This window comes from Mercenaria mercenaria, chromosome 3, assembly GCF_021730395.1.
Source record: "Mercenaria mercenaria strain notata chromosome 3, MADL_Memer_1, whole genome shotgun sequence".
Taxonomy (NCBI): Eukaryota; Metazoa; Mollusca; class Bivalvia; order Venerida; family Veneridae; genus Mercenaria; species Mercenaria mercenaria.
The window spans coordinates 14,628,360-14,637,291 of record NC_069363.1 but is presented as its reverse complement, the minus strand read 5'-3'; positions in this window follow the sequence as shown (position 1 = coordinate 14,637,291).

Below are 8,932 nucleotides of genomic sequence, written 5' to 3'. Positions count from 1 at the left end.
GACGTCAGTTCCGTAATGAAACCGCGAAATGCTTGTTTGCCGCCATTTAGCACAGAAGCCGCGCAGGACGTTCATGGAACCATTAAGGAATGACATTTGAAGGACAGGTCATCGTTTGATCAGTTATTCCTTACGTACAGTACAAATGTGCCTTAAGAAATGCATGTAGTTATACTGAACAATAAGTTAATAACGTTACACAGAAATCACATACACTCAGTTCCAAAAGAAAGTGTGCACTTAGTTTTCTGTTATTTTTTCTCGGTTATTTTCATGAAAACTTATAATGTTTGGTACCAAAATTTAAATCAGTTCGTAAAGAAAATGGTGGGCATTTTAGATTTTGAAGTATACCTGAGAGTTAGTGTATGAAAAAATGAAACAAAAAACGTCGGAAAATTTTTTGAAATATTTAAACTTAAAAAGTGCACACTTTCTTTTGGAACTGAGTATAGAGTCTCGTTAATAATTTCTTCACCCAAAAAAAGGTTAAAGATAAGTTTTCAATTATAGGAGAATATGTTATCAACATCATTACAACAAAACATTTGAACAGGTAAAATACCGTTTGCTGAAGAAGATGATGATGATGATGGTATTAAAATGATGATGATAGTAATAAAATGAACGATAATAAAATGATGATGATGATGAGATGATGATGATGACGATGACGATAACGACGATGATCATCGATATTAGGTGATGATGTTGATTTTAATTCTGTATAGCAAAATATGAACCAAGGTGACTGGAGGTCATTTGTTTCCGTCGTAAATAATTTTTTCAGTGATACGGAATTCTTTGAATAATTCTATCCTCAGGTGCCTTCAAAAAATGCAACATAAAACTGGCAATTTAGAAAAGTTAAACATTTTATCATCAATCATTTTGAGTGAAGGAGAAATAATTTTTGATAAATTTGCAATATCAACACAATATAAACTGTATCAAATTCAAAACAAATTTAATTGCTGTTTTAGTGTGTGCTGATAACTGGTCTATAAAAAAAGAAAAAAACCTGAAATAATCAGCACATAAAGATAACGTTGATGAAGACCAATCTCTATGACTGTTAAATATGTCTAAATTTCAAAATAATGAAATAAAAAAGTTCAGTAAGAAAGAAATATTTTCTATCTATAACAGAACTTTTAAACAATAGTTATTCTACATCAGCCTAAGATAAAATAATATATAAGAAAAAAATTTGACTCCGACATGATTCGAACATGCAACCTTCTGATAGGCAACCGTTGCACCACTGAACTTAATGATTTACATTCATAGGTGGTCCGGTGGTCTAGAGGTCTAAATGCTATAACGTTTGACTGTAAATCCAGATATCTCTGGTCTGACTCCCAAAATTTCTGGGATGCTCTTGGGTGTCTTCCATCTAACTTAGAGCCCAGTACTGGTACTTTAGGTTCATGTGTATCGGTGCTACACACCGGATTTATTAAAGAGCCAGACTTTCTTTTCGGAAAGAGCTAGGCTTAGTTCACCGGACATCATTTTTCATGTTTTCTTGCGGTTAACTTTCGCTCTGTTCCTCTGGTCAGATCACACTGTATCTGTCCGTGTAGAAAACCTGAGTGGCCGTCTTTATAAGTAACGCAATTTGTATGTAACGCACCTTTGAACATGCTTACCATGAAAATGGTGCTATGTAAATCTGGTATAATATAACGGATTGTAACATAAAAAATGAGAGTGTGATATTTATAAAAGTCAAAAGGCTTAAAATCATAATTCTACTCGTTATTCCACTAATAAGTATAGAATCCATTTGTCATAGTTGGTTTTGATTAGGACAAATTTGTGTACAGGCAAGTAGTACATGATAGTAGAGATAATTTACATCTACCATTCATCACAGCTGTGTCCTCTTTTACATCCCTGTGATGGCCGAATGGTTAAAGTCAAATGGGCATTGTTTGCGCAGATATTCACAGGTTCGAACCCCGCTGACAGCGAATCGTTTTTTGTCTTAAATTAATATAGTTGGTTCTACGTCGTGTTTAGAGACGTTGATATAATGTCGAGGTTATATCTTTTGATATCTCAACAGTTTTTTTCAACACTTGTGAAAATGTTTCCAAAGGCTTTTAAATTGCTACTTGAAAGATACCGACTGCCATGTCATCGCCTATCGCTCAATTACCAAAACGAGATGATAGGATAGTACTAAAGTAGGATGATATGATGGTGATGGTAGGATAGAAGGAGAGCGATAATGCGATGGTAGGATAGGAATGGTAGTCTAGCGATAGTAGGATGGCAGGATGATATTAGTGTCCTCATATAATGTTACTATTATTATCCTACCACGATTCTACTAGTACTACCCTACCATCCTGGCATCGCTATCAGTTTATCATTTTATCATACCTATCCTATCAACTTATCATCCTATTTTCCTACCATCCTACCGCGGGAGACATTTAGCAAGATCGGACGGCGATGGTAGGATAGCAATGGTAGGATATTAGGACGATAGGATAGTAGAATGATAGGACAGCGATAGCAGGACTGTGGAATAGCGACAGCAGAATAATACAAAATACAGAAAACTTATACCTAGCATCGCGTAACATTATATACAGAACTCTGCTTTACCACCATTTACATAAATGTCGGCTTTAACCTTACCTGTGACTCAGAGGGTGGGGTTTGGTAATCGGTTACACCATTATTTCAAACAAAATTATTTTGCCTTAGATATATGCATGTAACATATACAAACTTATTACAATAAGTTAAACTCGTGTAACATTTTTGGGGAGGCTCGACGGGAAAAACCTTTGGCCCATACCATTTTCTTTAGTTTTTCGAATCTGTCTTTCAATGTTACGCGTTACATGTAAATAGCATTCTACAGACCGGTTTGATTTCCATTAAACAAGAAGAATCAAGCTCTGTAATTATGCGATAAACAACGGTGACGCACGAGAGCATTATGATGTCAATTATGACGTCAATTGCCGCATGACGTCTGATACATTCTCCAGCGTAAATGAAGTCCACATAATATTTATTAAAATATAATCAATGAGCAATGTCAGATGAATACCAAATCTAGGCCTTCTTGTGATTTAATCGTCTAATTTACCACGTTCATCGTTTCAGATGCTTCAGTATTTAACCACTCGGGCTAACGCCCTCGTGGTTCAATTCCTACGCATCGAACTCTTGAACCGTGGTAAATCAGACGCTAAACCACTCGAAGACCTAGATTATTTGTTAAATAAACTATTATTAAATCTAAAAATCTAGTAGGATAATAGTGCAATCCTAAAAATGCTATCCTTTAACCCTAGTATTGTTATCCTACTATTCTATCATCACCCCCTTACTATCCTACTATCGCACTGTCATAACATGGCGCAATCATTCATCATAGGTTTTATCTAAACTATGCTGTGTTCTGTCTAGTTTTGTAAGGAAATGTAGAACAACCAACTGCATGTTATAAAAACTTCCTCGAATTTGTTTCGATACTTTGAACTATGTTGTGTTCTTCTCCGTCGGTTGTTAAATTTAAAATTGAGACGAAGAACAACTTTTCAACGCCATACTTCTCTGTCTCCTTCTGCAACAATGGATAAGGGAAGTAGAACAGGCATATATGGTTATATAGAGAAAACTGAATAGTACTCCGGGGGTGAACTACGGCTTTCTATAGACTAAAGCACGAGACGTTCAACCAGGGAACGATGGTTTTGTAGACTTCTGGTGTTCGAGAATGTTGAGCAGATATATATAAAAAAAAACATGCTTACGAAGAAAGGGTACTTTTATTTTTCAGGAATTTTTAAAATTCATATTAACAAAAGAAAATTATCAGCACATATTTAAACCATAATTAAACGTTTAACATTTGATACAATTTATGATCGACATAATGCAAATTTATCACGAAATCATTTCCCCTTAATAAAATGATTGATAACCTTTTTTAAAACTTATCTAAATTGCCATTATATTGCTTACATGTGCAGCATCATTTTCGACAAAATCTCTTTTTGTTGCATTTCACAATTTGGGCGGAATTGCTGATAGAAGTATTGTTCCGCAGTATGTTTTACTAAAAAAACAATATTCGTCATTATCATTATAACTGTAGTTTTATTGTCGTTGTTGCTGCTGAATCTATTGTTGTCAGTGAACTCATGTATCAAATGTTTGAAACTATTCTATTATTTTTACTGCACACGTGTTTAAAGAAACTTATATAATCAGAGAATATAATGCATTACTTTTGTTTTAGTTAAAATCGAAGAAACACGCAAGCAGTTTGAAATTTTAAATGAATAGAAGATCAAATTGCTTTTTAACAATGTTACAATTTTCTGTTTTATTGGTTTGAATAACATTTTATTGCTCTCTGTGATTTGACTATTCAAAATATTAAAAGGTTTCGATTGAAAAGAAAGTGTCACCTAATATTTCAACGTGAACATGTCTCAGTACCGGAAGCAGATATGGACAGCAAATGTAGTAGAAAATGGCGTATTGGTACCATGGCAGTAATCCGCCGGATACGCCTCTGCCACCTAAAGGTAACTCGAATGTAGTCCATATCAGTACATAGTGCCATTTTCCCGCCTAGTAAATGCCATTTTCATGTAATGGAAAGTGGAATGTCTTATGCTGATACTAATCTACGTTATATGCTCCCAAGTTTGTGTCCGAGATGCTAGGAAAAATGAAAATAGGTATATCTTGATGTCTACCTATTTATTATTAGCATTATATAACGCGTCTCAGTCAATTGACCATGATTTTATCGCATAATGATCAACCCCATATATCCTGGTATTTTTATTGCCTGAAGTTAAACCTTCAAGACAATGGTACTAGTCTCGCAAGAAGTGAAGACTGGAAATGAAAAGGTGTCATTCGTTGTTCTTTTTACAAAGAAAATAGTAGCGAAGACATTTTGTACCTTTTAACCTATTGCATATGATTGCACTTCCATTTAGTCATACTATTTGCCTTCATGAACACATGGATATTCGTTAACTTCTACAATAAGTTTTTTATGCGTCAAATCAATATTATATAGGTTATAAAGCGTTCGAATATATGAAAAGGCGTAAGACAAGTCAAAGACTGAAACTGGAATAGTTAAATAAGTACAGTTATTTGGGGCTTGTCTGCAAATAAATGTATTTATCTCATTTCTGGAGATGTTATGGAAGGTAACTCCTCCGGTTATGTTGGTTGACAAGCACGCGGTCAAGATCTACGTCATCAAGGAGACGCGTGCAGGGCTCTTCCTTTTTGTCTTGGAAGTCGAACAAACAGGTCAAGTTTTCAACTCTCATTAAATTTATTTTGAAATTCCACCGGCCCTCACCACAAAAAAAAAAAACACTTCATACTAAAGATTACAAGTAAAACCCAGCCGTCAACACATTGCTAGTTATTACATCTGTAAGAACAATGTGTGTGAGTCGCATGAGATTTTTCGGCATTTATCAGTAGTATATAGCTCTGTGTGCATTAGAATTAAAAGTTCCACAAAACTAACAATTTAATTTTAAATGTCATTTAATGTGCAATTCATTTTAAACATTTTTTTTGTCTTCCGATTCAATTGTAACACGTGACCGTCAAATATATTTCGTTGTAATTTTTTTACAAATCCCCGTGTTTACGGAATGATAAAGGCTGTTGACCGATACAAATATTCGCATAGAATTCAACATCAACAAACGTTTGTCGTATATGCTAAGCATCACTTGATTTTTTTAAAAAAAAAAAAAAAAAGATCTACTTAGATTTAATAACGTCATTTCAATGTTTTCTTGAATATCAGATTTTCCATGACTTGTATTCCCATAACGATCTATAATGCTACAAAAAAGAAAAACAAATGGGAGCGTTACCTTTTATAGATGAAAGTTTCGCTTCTCCGAATTTACTCGTTTTCGCATCTTCAAAACAAAGTTCTTACGCCGCCATTTTTATCTAGCATGCAATAGAGCCATGCATAATTCGAAACAATGTTACAAGTACTTACTGCAACGCAGAGGGGAAAAAAAACACGATGCTATTATAGGCCTGTCATTTTTTTTTTGGGGGGGGGGGGGGGGGGGGGGGGGGGGGGGGGGGGACTAATTCCAACACAAATTTTTTTGTTTCAACTTTTGGTGTGTAATATGTGGTATTGAAGGAAAAGAAACTCACATAAAAAGTCCTTAAACATGTCGTGGCACATTTTTGAGATATTGCGTCTGGAATTCTGAAGTAACGACGGTTGGAATTAATTTAAGGTTCTGGCATTATTTCTAGCTATATAACCTGCCACGAGAAAGGTAAGAAGGACTATTAGTGTTCATATTCGGAGTACTTGTGAATAGACCTGGCAAGGCTTACGTTTGATTTAGTAGTACATTTTCATTATCAGTCTATTCGATCACCTGCAATATACAGAAGTTGTCATTGTTAAAGAGAAGATTAAGCATACAATAAAAAGATTATTTAACATTTTTCTTTACTCTACAGAACATATTTGAACTCGTACCACTTCGGAAAAAAATCTTGCTCTCGCATGTTGCTCGTTCAGTAAGTTTCTCAGATGGGTACTATTCCAAATACAATAGTGTTATTATAATAGTAGCTCGATCTGGATGCTGTATTCGGCTCGAGTGGATTTTGCAAGATTGGAACACACGAGGCGCGCACGTCCTTGCAAAATCCACGAGAGCCGAATACAAAATCCCAGATCCAGCTACTGATTTAATGACCCTTTTATTATATAGCTCAACCTTTTTGTTTGTTGTTTTGTTATCTTGTTTGTTGATGTTAAAAAAGAAATGAGTGAAGTTTTTGTGTTCGCTGTATATAGAACTGTGTCAGGCCATGCATGTTTTAAAAAACCTAATTATAAATGGTAATTCCGGATACAACGTTTTAATGTGTAATTCTTTTATCGGCAGATACAAAATTGAAACCCAACAACTCTTCTGTATTAGAATAACTTGAATAGGCAAGAGACTGTACAAAAATTAATAACTTCATCATTTTCTATGGTGGCTGATTTCTGCCATTTCGTGTTTTTGTGTTGGCGGGCGAAAACACAACACGAAAACACGATAGATTTTACACGAAAACACGACGTTTAGAGGGCACCGACACGACATATTAATTTGGCGAGTTTTCGTGTCGGCGGGTATGAATATGTCGTATTGGCGCCCTTTATTTGTCGTGCTGTCATGTTTTAGTATTTTCGCCCCGCCGACACGAAAACACAACAAATTAGGTATTTGTCGTGTTTTCGCCCCGCCAACATGAAAACACGACAAATACCTTATTTGTCGAGTTTTCGTGTTTTCGCCCCGCCGACACGAAAACACGACAAATACATTATTTGTCGAGTTTTCGTGTTTTCGCCCCGCCGGCACGAACACACGAAAACACGACAAATATCTTATTTGTCGAGTTTTCGTGTTTTCGCTTTGGCACTTTCCGTTAGACATGCGCACAACAATTACTGAACTGAACACAACATAACTGCATGCTAGAAAATATAAGTTTAAGAATAAAAATTGACTTATGTTCTATGTATATTTCGACCGAATACTATTTTGTTACATAAAAAGATATCGAAAGACGAAGGTCGAATATCAAAATAATATTTTCTCACAATTTAAACCCAAAAATGCACCAGAGGCCACCATTGGGTTCCTATATTTCAAAAATGTCCGTGGGAATACCATCTGACCCCCTAAAATAGGAGGGCATGACCCCCTTACGTACCTCAAATTTTGGACAAAAAGGCAGCAGGGACCACCATTTCATACCTATATTTCAAAAATAACAAGGGAGAGACACTGTGATTCCACTGTCAGGAGAGGGGTTAACCCCGTACCTCAAAATTTGGACTAAAAAATGCAGCAGGGGCCACCATTTTATTCATATATTTCAAGCATTTCCAGGCGGACACGCACTGACCTACCTAACATGAGGGGTTAACACCTTCCTTACCTATAACCCCACTCGGCTCGCCGATACCGCCTTCATTCTTTAACTGTTACCGCTCACCGCACACAAATGAAATGTTTCTGGAACCGGGTCTGTTTTACATACACTTGGTTTTCTTAAAGCGATAACTGACATCTGACATATTATTGTATTTTTAATAATCTCAGATCTCCTAATGCAGCTTTAGTGAATATAGATAAATTCTGAATTGACGGTTCGTTCGAATAGAAAGAAAAATGCCGCTGGTTTCAGAATAACTCTTTGTAAGAGATGTCTGAAAAGTATTTGTCGTGTTTTCGTGTTGTCGTGTCGGCGGGGCGAAAACACGACAAAACGAAAACTCGACAAATACCTTATTTGTCGAGTTTTCGTATTTTCATGTCGGTGGGGTGAAAATACGAAACCTCGACAAGTAATGTTGGCGGGGAGAAAACACGAAAACTCGGCAAATAAGGCATTTGTCGAGTTTTCCTGTCGGCGGGCGAAAACACGACAAATAAAAGGCACCAACACGACATTTTTATATCCGCCAACACAAAAACTCGACAGATAAATTTGTCGTGTCGGCACCCTCTAAACGTCGAGTTTTCGCGTAAAATGTGTCGTGTTCTCGCCCCGCCGACATGAAAATTCGACAAATTAGGTTTTTGTCGAGTTTTCGTGTTGTCGTGATTTCGCCGCGCCAACACCAACACGAAATGGCAGAAATCAGCCACAATATACAACTCCTAACCATTTTTTAAAATAAGTACTAATAGTTACTTGTAACTTTGGAAAAAGAAGTTTTAGATTTAAAAACAAAATACATTTATTAGGATAGGCTGGATACTGTCCAAGATACTGACACCACTTCAGCAAAAGAACCAGACTAATGATGGAAGGAAGCTTATTTATTGTCTTGTGAAGTACAGCTGATTTTTTTTTTCATTGAAGAAATAAG